General features: G+C 40.0%; 1 protein-coding gene across 1 annotated transcript in view; it reads left to right on the top strand.

The window, feature by feature from the left end:
• The window catches only part of EXOC4 (exocyst complex component 4), a 392,686-nt gene that overhangs the window by 251,689 nt on the left and 120,528 nt on the right, over positions 1 to 20,469 (top strand). The window lies entirely within an intron of this gene.

Raw genomic sequence — 20,469 nt, 5'->3', positions numbered from 1 at the left:
TGGGCTCTGTCCCACAGGGATCACTGAAAATATTTGTTAGAGTAATTGTGTGCATTAGCTTAGAATTTAGGTGTCACCAAGCTCGTTAAGCAAAATTCCCTGCAGATTTCTGTTGTTCTTATTGTATTCCAGTCAGACCTTGTTTAGCTAGATGGTGAGTAATGAAGTAATACAAAAGTTAAGGTATTTGTATTTTATCCATCACGCCACTATTGCATTTTCTTGATAATGTTTCTCTTCACGCTTCCATTAAATCCTGCTGAATATTAAGCTGAGAGTTTGTAAAATCATTAAGCTTTTTAACTAATCTTTTACGTGAAAGCTTTTGCATTGGTGTAGCTGGATTTCATCTGATCACATCTATTGCATCACTCCAGAAAGTGTGCTGTATAGCCATTTAACCTATTCTGTGATCATCTATTTACTCACAATAGGTAAAATAAAAAGTTAAATACATTCTCAGGAATTCCCAGAAACACCTGGGGGTGTTCAAGGCCAGGTTGGATGGGGCCCTGGGCAGCCTGATCTGGTATTAAATGTAGAGGTTGGTGGCCCTGCCTGTGGAGGGCGGGTTGGAGCTTCTTGATCCTTGAGGTCCCTTCCAACCCAAGCCATTATATGATTCTGTGTATTGCCTGGTAGAGAGGACAAGCAAGAGTTAACAACCTGAGTTAATTTTGATCTCTCCTCCAATATATCCAGCTTTTGCAGGAAAGGCAGTGGATCTTGGCTTCAGAATGAGATCCTTTCAGAGAAAGGATTTGATTTTGCTGTGAGTTATTGAACGTAATAAAATTTTATTGCTCCGCTTAAGCAGCTCAAAGTTTCTCATGGCGGCTTTGAAGGAAGGAAAAGCGAGAAGAAATCGGTGTTATAAAAGCTGTGGCTGAGGGCTGATCAGATGGAAACTGTAGAGTAGGAGAGAGATGTGGTCTGTGACCATGAGAAGATGACAGTGGGTAGTGCAGCTGGGAAAGTGGCAAGCATGATCTAAAGAACATTTTCATTAGGGTATTAACGAGGTATTAACGCTAAGTGTTAATACTGTTAGACTGGACACAGCTAAAACATTCCCTGTGATAACTGTGACAAATTCTGATAACTCATCTTCAAAAAAGGTGTGAAGAAAAAGCCATTAGCAGGAGCAGGAGCCTCGTTGGCAGGAGCAGATTAACGAGGTCGGCTTGTTTCTGTTAAAAGAATGAGGGCTGGCACGGAGCTGCTTGCTGTCTGTAAGTAAGGTGTAAATGCATGGGTCGGAGGCTGCTACATGTGACAGCTACTTCTTTCACCTACACAGTTTTTTTCCTAGTCAGGGTTTAATCACCTCCTTACCATTCTGTTTTCTCACCTTTCACAGAAGGCTTTTGTGAACCAGCCACAATCTCTAGCCATTCAAAAATGGATATGACCAATCCTAGCCAAGAACTGGAGAGATTCTACTGCACACAGGTTGTCATTGCTGTATGTAGTGCCCAGAACACATAGAATTAGGTGTATATGTGTGAATGTTTCAACACTGTTGTCAAAATGGAAGTTAAAGGCCATCTGAACCCGTTCCCAAGCCAAACTCTTCTGTTTTGAACATTGACCCAGTATGTGGTTCTGGGTAAATCTTGTTTTTATAATGTTTTTATAACGATCCTATATTCTGCTTAGCCTTTTAAGCTTTACAAGATAAGGAATAAGGTAGGAGAAAGAAAACGCCTTCCAAAGGTTATATTGCTATCAGATTGGATCGAGTTTGCATCTTGGCTTGTGCTTGGAAATGTTAATGCTAAGTAGCCCACTTGGACTTTCTAATATCATCCCCAGTGGAGCTGAAAAAGGATAAAAGAGTTTTATATTATATTTCTGTTGCTGTTTTAGTTTAACCTGAGAAGGTCCTCTGTAAGGAAGCATTGATTGAATACCTGCACCTGCATTTATATTATCAAACTAATTTCTACTGTTACGGAGGTCTGCATACCTTATACAAAATCAGATCTTTTTCTCTCTTTTTTTAATACCTCATTTCTTTAAGAGACTTGGTTTTTTTTTTTGTTTTTTTTTTTTGTTTTTCCCCAGACCAGGTTCCTTTAAGCTTTTCTTTATTGTGAACGCATGCTTTATATTTTCTTTTAGTTTTGAAACATGCATCGCTATCAAGTTCTGAGAATACTTTGCAGTGAAATAAAAGGGAGATGAAAAGAAAGGAGTGACTTGAGTGCATGGATGGTGAAATATTCTTGCTCATTGAGAGGGTCTAGCTGTAAAATATGAAAATATGACATAGCGAGAATGGGACTCTTGTTGTGAGATGAGACTTGTAAGATTGGTTGGTTGGTTGTACTTTTGATTGTTTTATTGCCTACTGTAAGTATCTTTTACGAGCTTAAATCCAGCAAATGATATCATTTTTCTTTTCCCTGGTTGTACAAGTGTGAGCTACTTAGCAGTAGTTTGGTATATACTGGCCCTTCTGCTTGTACCCATTAATGTGTGCGTGTACATGACAATTGACCTCTTGGCCAAGGAGAAGTAAATTTCACACAGCTCTAAATACCCATTGCTAATAACCAAGCAGCAGTTATCTTGTAAATTAATTCATCCATTTGCTTCACATTAGGTTTTCTGGATTTGAGTACTTGAAGGCCAAAGTCTTTTGGACCAGTATAGTTGCCTGGTGTTGAAATGCTTTAAAACCCAACCTTATTGGGATTCTGTAAATCCCAACACGCAACCCATCTAAAACAGCACTTTCCAGAGTCTTCGGCTTTCAGATAAGTGTGTCTATCTCTTGCTTCAGTTCTCCAGTGTGTTGTAACTCAGAGTGTGCTTACATTCATGTACAGTAGCCCTTAATGTCAGCAGGTTTTTACATTTCATTAAATTGCCTACAGATTCTCCGGTTCCTTTAATCACAAAAGAAGATGCTGACATGATATATGTGGCAATCAAAACATGAAAAACAAGTGAAAAAGTAAGTAGCAGCAGCTTTCTTGCTGCAGATGTCAATATCTTTGACAAGCAAGTGCTTGCATTGTGACACATGGTAATAGAAAACATCCTGTTGTAAAACAGCACTAACACCTTGAGAAAAGCACGATGCCTGAGATACCAAATTACACACTGAGTTTCTGGAGTCCTTGTTCAGTGAATTTCATGCCAATAGGAGGCCTGATCTTAAAAAAGAGAAACAACAACAAACCACTAAATCAGTTCTCTCCAAAGCCTCCAGGCACTATGGTAATACAAATAATAAATTAAGAAATAATAAAGTGCAGAATGGTGGTGTTCAGCTTTAGGCTGAAAATGGGACTGATAAGCAGGGAGTTTAACATTAAGAAGAAATCCTTCGGGGCTTCAGCCTTCACTGATTACAGAGTGTCAGGATGGAAATTAGCATTTTTGTTGTTGTTGTTGTTTACCTCGGAAATTTAGGAAGAGACAGCAAATGAACAAAAGATGCTCTAAGGAGCCCTTCTGGAAAAAGTCCAACCATTGCAAAGTTACACAGATGAATTGATTTAATTAGTCTGTATAATACCACTTCTGCTGTGGCTTTTGAAACAGGCTCATAAAAGATATTAACTGATGCAGTCGGGGTATTGTATATTTGTTTTAAAGATGCCCATGACTCTTCCATGCTTCCTAGATCGTAAAGAGCTTTGCAAAGCATATAGTTTCCTTGTATTCATTTTTCCCTTCATATTCTGTCTAGTGATTAAAAATATCCGTACTGTGACTAGAAATACGTAACGGGGGACAGAGGCAAGAATCCTTTTTGCTATGGCTTTTAGAAATGATTTCGAACAAAATTTCAGCTCTGTAACTATATAGCAAGCATTGAGAGTCAAACTTGTGGAGAAAATGGGAGTTTACTACCCAAGGACTTTTAACCATTTATGGAGGAGCAGTGACTATGTAGATGGTCGAGGTGTCCACCATAATATTAATGAACATTTAGAGACTAAAGCATCTTCCTTCATCTCATGGTGCCTTACTGGTGATCATAGAATTACAGAATCATAGAATGGCTTGGGTTGGAAGAGACCTCAAGGATCATGAAGCTTCTTGCCACATGCAAGGCCACCAACTTCCCCATTTAATACCAGCCCAGGCTGCCCAGGGCCCCATCCAACCTGCCCTTGAACACCTGCATGGATGGACGGGACATCCACAGCCTCTCTGGGCAGCCTGGTCCAACACCTCACCACTCTCTTCTTAAAGATGATTAAACACATTGAAATTTGTTAGTAAACACAGTAACTTTGTTTCCGAATGTGTTGATCAATCTTTGGCCATCATCTTGCCCTTCCCAAAAGCAGCAGTTGCTATACTGAAGATTTTCATCTTGGTGAGAGCACCGAGTGAGCTGGCAGTTGTAGGCACTTGCAGACCATAATGTAAAGGATATTGAAGTCAGTGAAAAACCACTTCTTCACTCCAGGAATTTGTGGACACAACATCTAGCAAAATTAGAAGTGAGTTCTGAGAGAGATTTTAGTATTTCTTGTGAAATAAACCACTTTCAATTAATTATGATGGTTTGTCTTTGCGGGGGAACTCCCACAAGAATTTTGGGTGGTTAGGGAGGCTTTTCAGTAAAACACTAGAAGTACTTTGAGAAGACCCCGTGTCAACAACACTGTATTAGAAGGACTGTAGAATCCTTTCTCATCCAGACTTTGGAGAGTTACTTGAATGCAGAAGAAAAATGGTGGGTAAAGCTGAATTTCTTTGAGCATGGTAATACATGTCTTGTACATGGAGGCGTGGAGGTTTCTGTGAAGAACAAGTTTGAATTTTCACTTAAACATAAGGAAACATTTTTTCTGTGTGGGTGTCAAATGTGTGAGTGAATTACTCTGGGAGGTTATAGGGTCTTCATCTTTGGAGATACCAAATCGCAACCAGACTTGATCTTGGGAGATAAACTCTGCCTGCCCCTGCTTGGGCTGGATGGTCCTCCAACCTCAAGTCTCCTCTGATTCTGTGGCCTTAAATCGCTTCACATTTTTCTGGTGGTTAAAACAAGATGAAAGGTCAACTATTACAGTTTTGTCTTTCGTATTTTGTTAATTTAGGGTAGCAGGAATTCTACTTTGTAATCCTTTATGCAAGCACTGTTGAGTGTGTTCATGGATGTAACTTCCGTGGATGTTCATGGATGTAACTTTAAGCTCAAGGAGGGAAGGTTTAGATTAGATGTCAGGGGAAAGTTCTTTACCAAGATAGTGATGAGGTGCTGGAACAGGCTTCCCAAAGAGGCTATGGATGCCCCATCCCTGGAGGTGTTCAAGGCCAGGTTGGGTGGAGACCTGGGCAACTTGGCCTAGTATTAGATATGGAGATTGGTCGCCCTGTCTGTGGCAGGGGGATTGGAATTTGATGATCCTTGGGGTCCCTTCCAACCCAAGCCATTCTATGATTCTATGATTTCAGGTCATAGATAATATGCATAGTGATGGAGCAGCACAGGGAATTCAGCAGACAATGAAATCCTTTCTGACGTGTTTTGGCTTTATGAGAGTCTGTGCATTTTGGCAGGGCTGCACAGAGTCTGCTGCTCTTTTGTACCCAGTCTTTCAAAATTGTTTTGTAATCACTGTGTAAAAACTTTGAAATAGTAAAGACTATGTTGACAAGACATAGTACAATTACTTTGTTATGCATCTTGTTATGTTGGCACATTTGTTTAATTAAATTCCTTGCTAATTAGAGCTGTATGTACTTGCGTTAATTATTATTTGCTTAGCACAATCAACAGTGTAATTCTTTTCAGAAAAGCCACGCACTTTCTAGTTAAATGAAATTACTGATTTGGTGTGCTTTCTGAAAGAATGGTTGCTCCATTTTTGTCAAATGATAGGTTGCATTCTTTAATGTGAAAGAAATTCAATTTAGACTAAGTAAAACTTAACATATTTTTAATTGGTGATTAAGCAAAGAGAGGGAAACCTAGTTTGATTTGTACCTCAGCACAAAGATGTATATTTTTTCTTACTGGATTACAAAAATGGATGGGTCTGCAATTTATCACCCACCAAGACCTTTTACCATCTGACAAAGAAGAAGTACATTTGTCTTGTTTGTCATGAGACTTTGGAAGGAAACTACTTTTTCATCCTTGAAAAATGTAACCCATTGGAACCACTGACCTTTTACCAAGCCTTTAATTACTTTTTAAAATATAGAGTACTATAAACAGTATTATCCAGATGGATACCTATTTGTTTCTTAACTCTATGCCCACTAGCTCTAATTTTTATCTGTGAATTTATATTTAGTCCATAAGATTAAAAGGACCATGATAGGGTAAATATTTTTCATCATATTCAATAAGGAAACTAATAACCATGTTCCTAATTGTTTCTGAGACTGAGTGCTATATGACATGGGCAGAGTTTGTGTGTGTGTATACACCCACGCACATATGTGTTGTCTCTACGTATCCGGCAAATGTACTGCTCAGGTTTTATAGCACTGATTTCTATAGGTGGTTTCTCATTTGAACAGTGACATGCCGATCAATACTGCAAAATGTGTTTAGTACTGAGGGCATCGGTGAAGCACAGTATATTAATGTATTTAAGCTGAGGAACTCAGCAAAGCAGTAAGAAGGATGCAACTTCATAGACCAGTGCATTAGGAGCAGATGGAAGAATAATTCTTCTAAAGCAAACTACAAACACGGCCAGGATTATGTAGCAAGATAGAAGGGATTTTTTTCTCATCCCGACAAGGCTTAGGAATGTTTCTTTGCATTTTTCGAGTTAGAACGTGCCAGTGAATGAGAACTTTACTGAGAGAAGAGCAGAATATTAATGAGCATGGTGAGCCTACAATGGAGACGCTTCAGTATCTCTGTAATCACTGAAATGAAGCTGGGCAGATAATGCAGACACTCCTGAGGTCTTCCTGCAGATTACACAGAAGCAGTATCTGTTCTTCTATACTCACTAATTGTAGTTAGTCATTTTTAAGTATGCCACAAAATCAACAGAAAGAAAAAGGATTTTTAAAAACACAGCCATAGAACTTGGCACGCTGTTATGTCCATGCAATTGTCATCTTAATCTTTCATCTGAATGTTGGCCTGTGACTGAGATACCATGGGAATAGAGGCATAAAACCAGAATTTAAGAGTGTTTCACGTGTTTCACGTGTTTAAATGCTTTTCTCAACAGCAGTACATTTTTCCAAAACAGAGTTAAATTTTTTAAAGTGCATCTTCTGTGTTAATAATCACTGTCCTTGATCTACTGGGAAATCAGCATTTTAAAGAAATGAGTGACTTCTTCCTCCATACAGGGGAAAATTCCACTGTTAGGTATAGTAATTGAAGAATCATAGGAGAAAAAAAATAGAAAAATTCAAGAACTGGTAGCAGCATTAATGAGAAGTGCTGGAAATGGCTGCTGATAGCCCTGGGCACCAGTGTTTCAGGAATCATTTCCAATCATAGACACTGCCATCCCTTATGGGGAGAGAAGCTTAGAGGGGTGCTTAGAGCCCTGTTCATAGAATCATAGAACAGCTTTTAAGTTGGAAGGGACCCTTGAAGGTTATCTAGTCCAACTCCCTGCAATGAACTGAGGCACAAACAGCTCAATCAGGAATTCAGGGAGAGGTTCTAAACCAGGGAGCAGTGAGCATGGCCCTGAGGTGCCAGAGTTCACAGAGCTCTGAGGCCTAAGGTTTGGGTTTGGATGATGCTGTGTGGAGCCAGGGGTTGGCCTTGAGGATCCTTGTAGGTCCCTTCCAACTATTGCATGACTTTGTGAAGGGGAAACTAAATAAAAAAGGGAAGGACTGCTTTGGTGCAGACCTGCCTAAGTTACCCTCAGAAGTCAATGACTGCAAACAAGACCCAGAGAGTGTTGTAGCCAGCTCTAAAACCTCATAGTCAACACCAGTCTACACACAAGTGGAGAAAATTGCTAAAATAGGCCTCCCTCCTACTGGAGGCACTTTGTAAAGCTCTCAAGAAGATGAGGGGCCTGGAGGAGCATCTCCTGTGCAGAGAAAGGCTGAGAGCCTTGTGTCCTGGAGAGGATCTCCTCACTGTTTATAAATATCTAAGTGCAGGAGTCAAGTGGATGGGATCAGGCTCGTTTCAGTGGTGTGCAGCAGTGGAACAAGAGACAACACATGAAAATGGCAACATAGGAGGTTCCGTACAAACGTGAGGAAGAACTTCTTCACTCTGAGAGTGACAGCATTGGAACAGGTAGCCCAGAGGGGCTGCAGAGTCTCCTTTTCTGGTGATACATAGGACCCACCTGGACACTTTGCTGCATGACCTGCCATTGCAGAGGGTTGGACTCCAGAGGTCCCTTCTAACCTCCACAATTCTGTGATTCTAAATTTGTTTCCTTTTTTATGTCAAGACAAAAATCACGGCTACTAGAGGCTGTGCATGGCATTAAAACTGGAGTGAAAAACCTAGTTCTACAGACTGATGTCTGTCTTTCTCTGAAGCCTACTGCAAAATGTCAGTCAACTTTAGTGGGGCCCATGGCTTTGTGTGGAGTCTTTCATCTGTGTGGGTGTGAGTTTGGCTCTGATGTACTTAGCAAAAGAGTGGAAATGTTTTAGACTCAGTGACTTTCGCTAATTTAGTGCAGTAGATAAGACAGGAATAAAGTGGAAACAAATACATGACTGGAATAGAATATGAAATATGTGAGTGAGGCAATGTGAGTCAGGTTTTGCTTTAGTGAATTGGAAGCACAGAGATATATTTTCTTTCTGAGAGCAGAAACTAAAAAGGCAGATAAAAGCCATATTAGCTATAAGTTTCCAGGAATTCAGAAATCCCAAGGAGACTCTAAATTCTCTCCTTGTTATTTGGAGAAGACCTACTGGAAATATTTTCCAGGCCTAAAACCTTTTTCCAGCAATAACATTTTTGCAAATGTCATTTTTAGTTTTCATGCTTTGTCTATATATTACTTTTATTTGACATGGAACAAACAAATATTGTTGAAAGAACTCAAATTTTAAAGACAGGCCGTTGGATGAGATGGTCTTTGAAGGTCTCTTCCAATTGACATATTCTATTATATTCTGTTCCACTGTGCACTCTGTTCTAAGATGTCTGATATACTGGTTTCTGCGTAGGCTAGAAATTTGAACCTAAGTCTTTGACATGCTGGGTTGGTGCCATCACAAGATCAGCCTTTAAACAGCATCTTCAGCAAGCTGAACAAAATGGTGGTACATTTACATCACGATGCTGGAAGCTGTGAGATAACTATGGGCTCCTGTCTCAAGTACAGGGAGTCTCCAAGGCTTTGCTGGAAAGCCAGATGCACCTTTAACATTCTCTGGAGCAAGTTCTGAGCTTGAGAGAATTCTGGTGGGTTGAGTCTAGGAAATCATGCTCTTCAGTGTCAGCCCATGGGACACTATAGCTGTGTTTTATATCGAGCTTTAGCTATAGTAAGGTACTGTATTTACAAACACCAAACAAAGATGGGGAGCAAGGGAAATTCATGCTTTAATGATTAATGGACTCTCTGATATCCCCTGAGTTAGTATTTCTCATAGATTGAATCTTTCTTTTTGCCTGGAGGGTGTGTCTGAATTTCATTCTGTTTCTGAAATCGGGCTGCAAACACCTGAAGCTTGCCGCTGTCCTAAGGCACATTACACCATCCTGTGGATCAGGGAGAGTACTGAATAGGTCTGTAAAGAAAGCTCATTTTGGAGAGGCTCTGTGCATTTCCATAAGGCTCAGTTTCTCCTCAAGGGAAATACATGACTTTAAAATAGGTGATTATTGGGTTTGTTATCCTATTTTGTCCGAGGTGATGCATGCTATGGCTACTTAAGCAGAGTTAGGGAAAATCTGATTATTTCAGGCAATGATCACATAGGACCTTTAGATTATCATAGTAAGACTTTGATACTAGGAGCTATTTTCTCCTCACTTTTTGTTGCACTATCACAACATCCTCTAATGACATCATTCTCGTTGGTCAATTTTTACCTCTGGGAAAGAGAAGGAAGGCTAAATTGGGAAATGTTAGTGTATTTTGAAGCATTACATTCCAAATTTGGGCTGTCCTCACAGAAAAAGTCATTTCCTAATCTTTTCCGTATTGTTAGAATATTCAGCTCTTCTTTTTCTTCTGATGGCTCTGATGGAAGAGAAAGGTTTGCATTTGGCAGCATTGAAGGAAAGTGAGTGGTTTCTCTAAAAGAGTAGAACAGAATTCAAGAATGTGTAATTTTTGTGGGATTCTGGGAGTAATATCCCCTGCAATCCAGAAGTATCTGCACTTCTCCAAGCAGGTTCTGTCTTTATCATGGAGATGGATTCCACCATCAAAATACTCTTCCCAGAGGTTTAACCGAAAAATAAAGAAGTCTCACAGCTCTTAAAGCATGAGAAGGACTGTTACATACTCTCTTCACTCATTGTGTTCTTGATCCTTTCTCCAAAATTGAATGGGAATTTCAGACTGTTTGCACATCTGTCCACAGTGAGCTGCTTTTATCAAGTTTGGTTGGAAGAAGAATTAAAATCCCACTAGCTGGTGTATCTTTCCTTCCTTTTACCCCACTAAATTTCTGTCTTCCTCCATGTTGACAGCTGTGGTCTTACACGAGGTGACTGTGCAGCAAAGGGATAGATGCCACCAGAAATTAAACGAAGAGGTTTCCATTCAGCTTTTCCACTGTGCTTCTTGCAAGTAATGGCTGCAGAAATGGAGATGGATTAATTTATGCTTGCTCTAATTAATATTAAAAAAAAGAGAAAGACCTCAGGTCTGCCTGTGCAGCATGCTATGGAAGAAATAAGCTCCAAAAGTAATTGTCGTTGTTGTTTAGATATAATTGTTTCATTAGTCATCTAGTAGTTCTGCAGACAGCTTCCACTTTCATGTCATATTTGTGTTCTAATCCTTCTCTTTAAGGCTGACTTCAGTAAGGAGGAAGAAAAGGAACAGTTTTAATCCATCATTTGTTCCAAATGCTGAGTACCAAAGAGGAAGGAGGGTTTAGGAATGGGGAGTGGGGAATGTTTAATAAGACAACAAATTCATTCACTAGCTTGTTTCAAGGGGATTTTTAATATTCTAGAGCTAAATTAGACAGCAGATCCAACATAGGCCCCAGGCTTTGACATGTGTTTTATAATGACAGTTAATTAGATGCTGTCTGCAGCAATCATAGGCTGTCATTTCTAATACATGTCTAGTAACATGAAGGACGGAAGAACTTCCTCCCCCCTCCTTGCTGTAATTGAAATCACTTGCCAGAATTAACTACGAAGATATGAAATGATAGTTTGACAGCTAATGTAGCCTTTCCCCACATGCCATGAGGCAGGACTGTAATTCCTCCTGTGCTTGGTGTGTTGTGTATGTGTGTGGGTATTGTAGCAAGTGAAAGGGATGAGATTTCCAGAGGAATGTGGAAATGTGGCACTCCAGAGGAACGTTTCTGAGTTCCATCCCCAGCCTGTGTTAGTTTCCACAGTTCACAAGGTGGCTTGAGGTTAAATACTGTGAGTATTTAAATACTGGTAGGACTCAAGGGTAAAAAACTGAAGCAAATGTAACTGATCCAGGCAGGATTTGTGCAGATAACTAACTATTTCTCTTTTCCTGATGGACAACTAGGTGTAACACTCTTGAAGAGAAATGTTTGCATCTGGTCTAGAGCTTCAGGTTGCAGCAGTTGTACCACATCATGATCTCTACATTGACATTCCCATGTAGCACAGTATTTTGGAGAAACCTCATTTGTGCTGGCTGGAGTTCAAAGATAGTAGGTTACAATATTCAAGAGCCATGAGCCATCCATATCGACATTCAAGAGCTCAGAAAGCATCTTAGTAAAACATTGTGTGAGTCCTCTTTGCCAGCAGAGCAAAACGTAGCATATGCCAAGCCATAATTTGGAAGTCAAGATTTTGGGCCCTTATTCTGCCCGTCAGCTGGTCACATGTGTGAGCCCAAGAACCTGTGTACCAGAACAGCTTATTAACTGACAAATCAAGAGAAGTATCCCAGATTCTGAAGGTCATCACCGTTATGGTTTTCAGATTGATCTCCTTACTGTTGATGTTTCAGCCACTTGCTCAGCTACCCATTGTATTGAGAAATCCTGGCCTTAAAATACAGTCTGTTGTTTATAAAGCCGTCGTTAAACATGTTGCCTTGGATTTAGACGATAATATACTTCTTATCTTCTTGTCTTCTTGAGCTGAAGGATAAGACTTCTTCGGATGTTTGTATGCTAGCAGTGGTAATAAAGGTTCAAAGAGGCGAAAGTCAACTTCACTTTGTGTTCAGAGGGTACCATCGTGGCCTTCAGAGGGTTCTTTTCGTGAGACTCAGAGTTGACTTCATCCTCAATTGCTTTGCACAGCAGAAGTGCAGGAACCCTACAGTGGGGTTGGTTGGTTGGTTGGTTTTGGATGTCTGTGTGTTTTTCTTTGGTTGGTTGCTTGGTTCTTTCTTGCAGTCATTACTGAATAAAGACTTTTCCTCTGAAGCCAGGTTTCTAATCTGTTTTCCAGCTGAGAGCAGTGCTCTTCGGCTGTCTTCTCTGACTTTACCTTTGCCTAAATAAACAGAGATTTTTCTCTCTGTCACCATAGTACGCAGATATCTTCTCCAGCCTTCTCCTGGTTGTTCTACCAACCCTTCTTTCCCATATTGACCATTTATTACTGAGATTCAGCAGGAAATCTGTCTGTATCTGTAAGATGCTGAATTTTCAGCCTTTGAGTGGGATAATTCACCTGGTTGGATTTCTACACTTAAGACACTCTTTTGAAAGCCACAACTGTTGGCAGGTGTCATCCTACTCAGTAAAATTTGGAATTGTGTCTTCAAAGCACAGATGTCAATGAAGCTTGTGTCTTAGCATCGTTGAAAAAAATCCTTTGCTGTAATTGCTTCGTCTAATCCCTTATTAGCCTGTAATACGGTCCCTGTCATGTCAGGCTTTTTAAAATTAAATTTAAATAAATTGCTAAAAATATTTTGTTTCTAATTTATCCCCATCCTGGCTGCTTCAGAGACTTATAAGTAGATTGTTGTGGCGTTAATTATGATTTCATGGTCAGGTCCTGTTCCTCAATAGGAGTGATACAATTTCGCCCCCACAGAGTCTTCAAACAAGAAATCCACAAACAGCCCTATGATGTCTCCCACTGCTTTAAAAGATTTGCTATAATGGAGGAATGATAAAGCAATCAAACAAATCCTATTTGCTCATCCCTATGAGTATAATTCATGCATCGGTGAGCACCGTCAATGGAAAATTACCTTTGGAGTTTAAATTTCCATTCCAAAATTGCATTATAATTTTGTTTTTGTAGGATATAAGCTTCTGCTTTTCCGTGACCATGAAATTTATATCCAGTTGCCATTTTCGCTGTACGAGCAAAAAGCCTGAGTACAAAATATTTAATGTCCCTGTCTATAAATTGATATATTTAATAGTTTACTCAATGCTTCCAACTTTTACATATTGTTTTTCATTTTTCAATAGTTCAAACTTGCATCCCTGTATGTGCGTGGGTTTTTCTTAAATCTAAATACTGTAAGCCACAGCTGGAAATTGATTTCCTAGAGACTGTTCAGGGTCCTCTCATCCCTGTGTACTCTTTCAGCACCATCCATTTGAGGCTTCATTGGAACAAAAAAAAAAAATAAAACATGCAAAACAGTGCAAAAAATCTTAGCCGTTTTTTGTTGTCATGAACTGCTATGGAAATGGTGCTACTGTGTGCACAGCAGGGTTTTTTCCTCCTGCCTCGTGTGAACTCTGCCTAGATTTTATTTCCAAAATCAAAGGAATGTCATTCTTTTCCATCCTCTCATTCTGGCTTGTTTTTTTCTTCTTTTCTACGAACTGTATTGTCACCATATTAGTAGGAATTTGCTTATTAGCTGGCTTAGAATTGCAATTCCTTGTACCAGCATTGAACGTGCTCCAGGTACATGAGTTCAATCACAAGTGTAGACCCCAGGAGATAAAATGTGGGGAGATAGGTGTGGGTTCATGCATTGATTTCCAGAGCCTCAGTGGGAAAGGATGACTTGTTCTCGTGTTGAGTCGTGCTTGGGAGCCCTGGGGTAGGAATGGGATTCAGATCTACAGAAGTAGGCACGTGCTGCAAGCAGTTGCCTTCCATCTTTATCCAACGGCTTTTCAAATCAGACTGGAAATTTTGTGAAGTATTGAGAAAAAAAAAATCATTTTCTGAGCATGCCTTTGCTTGTATAACTTCAATCATCCTTTTTTTTTTTCTTATTAACTTGATTTTGGGGTCCTCAGTTCTTCAAGGTCATTGGAAAAGGAGGTGAAAGAGAAGAGCAGCAAGAGAGGTAACACAGAAGGGACCATATTATTTTTTAATTAACATTTCTTGACTTCATTCAGACACTACTGTCAACACAAGGGTTTGTAAATCTGAAGAGTGATGAGGATTTTACTGGATTGAGATGAAGTGTCAACGCCTCTGTAATGCTGAATGCATCTATTGAGCTATAAATACATTACCTTCCAGTATGCCATACTGGGATCCTAAGGTGGGGTTGAACAGAATGGGTAGAGAAATGCAAAAGCTTCTATTTTCTATTACTTTTATCCAAAATTCAAATCAAATCCAAATGATTTTCTTCAAGAGCTGAGAGCTCCACTGAGGCTCCAAGATGTACAGTTTTGGGCTGATTCCTTTGGCTGGCTCGTCAACTTCTGAAGCTAGTTTTAATCACAGCATCCTTACCAACACCTGTCTTCAGTTTCCAGCTAGCTCCTGAATATTATTGAATGGAGTAGGAGTTGAGAATCTGCTTCTTACACCAGAGCTTTTCCATTACTTTGATATAGCCAGTATTTTGTATTCTGTCTCCTCATAGGTCCAGCTTCATGCCCATTTAAGACCTACAGTCAGGTTGATTACCTGCCGTGCAGGAGCACTGGATTTTGTGCTTGCTGTGGGTTGGAGGCTTTTGATGATCAATAGGTTGTTTTGTTCCCATTTATATTATTGTACAGGATTCCTAGAAGCAAATCAGGGGGTACCTTTTATGTGGGATGGATATATTGGGAAGGATGGCTACATATGGACAGATTGAATTCCTACTTGTCTTCACCAAGCCCTGTTTTTCTTCTTTTTTTTCTCTATCATAATTCACCAACAAGTTAATTTTATATTGTCATTTATTCTCATTTCTCCTTCCTTATCATTTTCTGTTCCTTTTCACTTTTCCTTCCATTTAATACGTTTCTGGAAAGTTGCATGTCTTCGGAATCACACTGGGCTTTTTAAGATAAGCTGATCTGTAGGTACTTAGAGCCTATCTCAAATAGCGTGGGTCTGTGATACAAAAAAAATATAGGTATATAAATCAGTGAATACATTGAATTGGCAGAATCATGCATTTATTTAAACTTTCCATAGGCCTGTCTGCTGTTGCATGTATACTTCTGCTTTGGTATCTGTGCAATTATGATTATATCGATAACTGTGTGTGTGTGTAAATATAGAGGGAGTCAGGAGCTGAGAAGAGACTAATCTGAAACTATTATTTTATCAGGACTGACTGCTGTGTGTTACTGTTTAAGGAGAAAAAAAAAAAAACACAAGTGAGTTATTGGATTCCTCTTCCCAGTCCCCACTTTCCCCTCATCGGCATTTATGCCTGAGCAATATGGCATAGTTTGTGGCTCCATCTGGAGAGCTGACAGCACAGCCTGGTTATAATAAAGCTCCCAGCCTTCTTCCCTAAGTCTGTAATTAAATGACATCACTGAGCCTTAAATGCATCTGCCGTAAAAGTCAGAAGGCTAAAACATCCCATTAAGGGGAGGAGAGTGGCACTGAGTGTTGGAGAAGCACAAGTGTGGAGCTGCTCCAGGAAAGCTGTTTGAGACCTGCTTGAGCATGGTTCATTGTAGAAGAGTTGTACCCTGGTAAGTGTGTTACTGGTTCAAGTTCTTAGGGTGATACAGTCAGATTTGACTCCAGATGTAGTTTTAAAATCAGGCTTTTGTAGTTAGTTGGAGAGATGTTGTGTATGGATATGTAGGCATTGCTTTGCTTGCAATCTCTGCATGCTTATTTTCAGCAGTATGTATGAGGGGGTGGGAGGTGCTAAGCATTCTGTATATATAATTTGGGCTTGGAGCCAACAAAAATAATTGCTCATGCATGAGTGCTAAGTGAAGAGAAATAAAAATCGAAACTCATAAATTTATTTTCCTTAAAAAGCCTGAGAAGCCAAAATAAGTAGTGATAAGTAATCAGCTATTTTCTCTCTCCTTCTCAACTTGAAACATTTCTGTTGACATCAGAAGTAAAACTGGGAAACGTATTTCTAAAGTTGATCGCTTTCAATATGACATGCTTCCTAAGCAGGTAAAGAAAAAAAATATGTGCAAGAAGTGACAACACAACTATCAAACTCAGCTGTCTCATTCGAAGGATTCCCTATCGAAGTACCTCAAATTCCATGTCAAAAAAAAAGGAACAATTTGTGTAACTTCTGGTGTTTCAAAAGTTCTGTGAGATATTAAAGTTTGTATTCTTTCTTTCTCCCTCTCTTTCTCTTTAACTTTCTAACCATTAGGAATTCGAAAGTTGGAATTTCTAAGCTGCTCCAAGTGGAAGATACTTAGCATATTTTCAGGTCACTTTGGACCTGTTGGGCAGATAGAGATGGAAGGTTGTGTTCAGAGCTCAGATGGGTTTGTGTGCTTGCAAAGAGCAGATCTGCAGAGTGGGAGGGTGCTGCTTTATCGTGCAGGAGGATTTCTGACTGTAACTGCACTTCAAATTTCAAGCACTGCATACTTGATCTTAACCTGGGCCAGCACTTTTTGCTTATTTTCTTCATTTTTGTCCATTTTACTTGGGGTTGTAGGGACACTGTTGTAAATACATGGTGAGGACATAGAATCATAGAACTCTTTGAGTTGGAAGGGATCTTTAAAGATCATCTGGCCTGTCTCCTCTGCAGTGAACAGGACACCTGTAGCTCCATCAGGTTGCTCAGAGCCCCATCCAGCCAGACCTTGAGTGTCTTCAAGGATGTGGCATCCACCACATCTTCAGGCAACCTGTTCCAGTGCTTCATCACCCTTATTGTACAATTTTTTTTCTGTATATCCAGTCTAAATCTACACTCTTTTATATGGAAACCGTTTTCCCTTGTCCTATCACTCACACCCTGCTAAAGAGTCTATCCTCTTCTTGCATCCCCCCTTTAGATACATCAGAGGTATGTTCAGTAGTTACATGGACTGCTATGCTATTCTGAAATATTCAGTCATACATTTTTTTCTCTCCAGTTCCCATCAGATCCCAAGCTGCTCCTCTTTCTAAACAGTTTCTGTCCTGCCTGGGTCATTGGAGACTGAGAGACTTGTGAGCTTGTCCGCATGCATGTTGTGAGGATAGGATGTGCCACACTGTCCATCTGCAGAAAGAGGTGACTTTAGGCAAGACGACTGCAGTTTATGTACAGATAAGCAATGGTAATCTGTAGGGAAGGAGACAGAAAATCGAAAGATATCTTAATCTTATTCATACAGTATTAATTTAAGGAAAGATTTAAGTTAAGCTTTAGTATGTGCTGCATCTATTTTATACCCCCAAAATAGATCAGATGTTTGATGTTGATTCATTGGAGAAATTACCCCATAAAACTAATCTGGCAAAAGAACAGAATCCAAAGGCTAAACAACCCCTGGAATTGCAAAGATGTGAATAGATAAGGTCATCTTTATTTTCAGCAGAAAGCTTATTAAGCTTATTAAGATTTGCATTCTGGATGTCTGTGTATTCTGTATGTTTGTGGCAAAGACTCACTTAAAAAGATACAATCTGAGAAAACTTTTGGAACTTCAGATTAGTGAAGTTCCTAAGAGAAATTTCAGGTTGGATATTAGGAAAAATTTATTCTCCAAAAGAGTGATGATGTGTTGAAACAGGCTGCCCGGGGAAGTGGTGGAGTCACTGTCCCTGGAGGTCTCCAAGAAATGTGGAGATGTGGCACTCAGGGGCATGGTTTAGTGGGTGGTGATGGGTTGGTGGCTGGACTTGATTTTCCTAGTGGTCTTTCCAACCTGAATGATTCTATGAATGCCATCCAGCACTTGTATCTGAGCAGTGCCAGCCTGAAAAGGATTGTGTGTATGTTGAAGCCCAGGTCTGTTGCCTGGAAATAATGATGAATATGAAAGGATGGTATGATTCAAAACCAGCAACCAAAAGGTGCAAAGTCATTTGTTGGCAATACAAGGTCCATTCAAAAAGAGGGAAAGTCAAAGGCCTTTTGGGATGTGATTGTTTGGTGTTGGTCTCCAAGAGATACACAGTATACACATAAAATTCACATGTATTTTACTCCTTTTTCAGCAATAGGGATCAAGAGATATCTTCTGCTTACTGATGTTGTTTTGTGGATTTGCATTACAGTAACAACTCAACATCTAGGAATTTGTGAGAGAGAGAGATCACAGAATTGCAGAATGGCTTAAGTTGGGAGGGATCTTAAAGACAACCTAGTTCCAATCCCCCTGCTGTGGACAAGGCTGCTTGCCACCCATGGTGGCAGTGGTGGGATATTTGTGTCTCCATAGTTGTTTTTAGTTTTTATTCCTGAGAAAGTCAGCTTGAAACTGAGACTGAGATGAAGCCTAAAGGCTCATAAATTGGAAGAGAAATGAAAAAATGAAAAGGCTATTTTCTAATTCTTACTATTTATCAATTGATTTCATTTGAGTCTGACCCATTCATTCACGTTTATGGCAGGCCATATTGTACGTCTGTGGAGCTATCAAGTCCAAATGTGCTGCTGTGTACATAAACCTAACAGCAACTTTTATTTTAGGCTAAATATTAAAGGAACAAATCATGATATCACAGGCCTTTCTTTTTCCCCCTTTGTCCATGGCTGATCTGAAACTTCTTTTCAGTAGCTGGAGGCAATGAATGATTTTGTTGTGGCTTCTTCCACGGTCATCAGTACTGAATGTCCAAAGGAGACAAACGTGTCAGAGAGGAGAATTGTGTTCTCTTTCTTCATTGTTGGAGCTTGATGATCCTTGAGGTCCCTTCCAACCTAAGCCATTGCATGATTCTGTGATTTGGTTTGTTTTGCCTATGGAAACAGGAGGATTGGTATCCATACAAGATGTTAATTGGTCATGGTTGTTCTCTGCTGGTAGCCTTTAGCTTGGACCAACAACTCACTATCTTGTTTGTGCACAGTAGCAACAGTAGCACAGAACAACGTCACCTACCTGTCCAGCTTGAGAGACATAATTCAAGCTCTTAGATGGAAAATATTAACTTAGTGCATGGACACATGCCCTCCCTAGATCTGAAGTGGTTCCACTAAACTGAAATGAAATGATGAGAAAGAGCATCCCTATAATTGACCTCTCCACACATCGTGGTCTAGATTAACTCATGTCAGTAAGAAAAAAATAAAAAAATGGTGCTGACACTGAGCATCCTAACAGGCTTCACATGTTAAGAGGCATTTTGGCCGTCTGTCTAAAGAGCAAGCGTCTCACTGTCGTGGCTCTTAAATCTGATATTGCTCTGCTGCAGTGAGAGCAATCCCACGTGTGCTGCTTTATTGTGCTAAATCAAACCACAGAAGCCGTGTGTGTGTGGTTATTGCTGCTGGGACAGAAAGGAAAACTTGCAGGCAGGAGAAATACGTCTTCCAGTACGGCCATAAGAAATCCAATCAAGGCAGATTGGAAAAGCACAATGACTTGTGAAAAGGCATCTTTGAGATTACAGCTGCTCACAGGTGAGGGTGTTAACAGATAGATCCACAGCTGATAGATCCACAGTGGAGAGTGAACTTTGTGTTCACCCTAAAATGTCCTGTTCAGGTCACTGGTGATAAGTGCTGGCACAGGAATTGGAGGGAAGTTTCTGTTTTGGAACAGAGAGGAGTGTAATTGTCAGTTCTGATAATCTGTCTCTTTTGGGAAGAAGGATAAATTCATGGGTATTTTTTCAGCATGATGAAACTGTTAGAGACATAAAATTATAGACTGGCTTGGATTGGAAGGGACCTCAAGGATCATCAAACTCCAACCCCCCTGCCTGGGCTGAGTGGCACCCACCAGTTCAGGCTGCCCAGGGACCCATCCAGCCTGGCCTTGAGCACCTGCATGGTTGGAGCAGTCGCACTTCCCTGGACAGCTGTTCCAGGGCCTCACCACACTCCGGGTAAAATGTCTTCTCCTGACATCTAACCTAAATTTCCCCTCTTCTAGTTCCAAACCACTCCTCCTTGTCCTGCCTCTATCAGACTGTGTAAAAAGTTGTCCTCCATCATTTTATAAGCTCACTTTAAATGCTGAGAAGCAGCAATCGACCATCAGTGTATATATATATGTATTTTGAAATGTAGATGGTGATTTAGGGCATTTTAGTTTATAATGCTTTGCTGTTCCTTCATTCTCTAAAAGCAAATTTTAAAAAAT

The sequence above is a fragment of the Meleagris gallopavo genome, chromosome 1 (genome assembly GCF_905368555.1).
Source record: "Meleagris gallopavo chromosome 1, MGAL_WU_HG_1.1, whole genome shotgun sequence".
NCBI classification, from domain to species: domain Eukaryota; kingdom Metazoa; phylum Chordata; class Aves; order Galliformes; family Phasianidae; genus Meleagris; species Meleagris gallopavo.
Note: the sequence above shows the minus strand (reverse complement) of the source record. Positions and strands in the feature narration are given on the sequence as shown.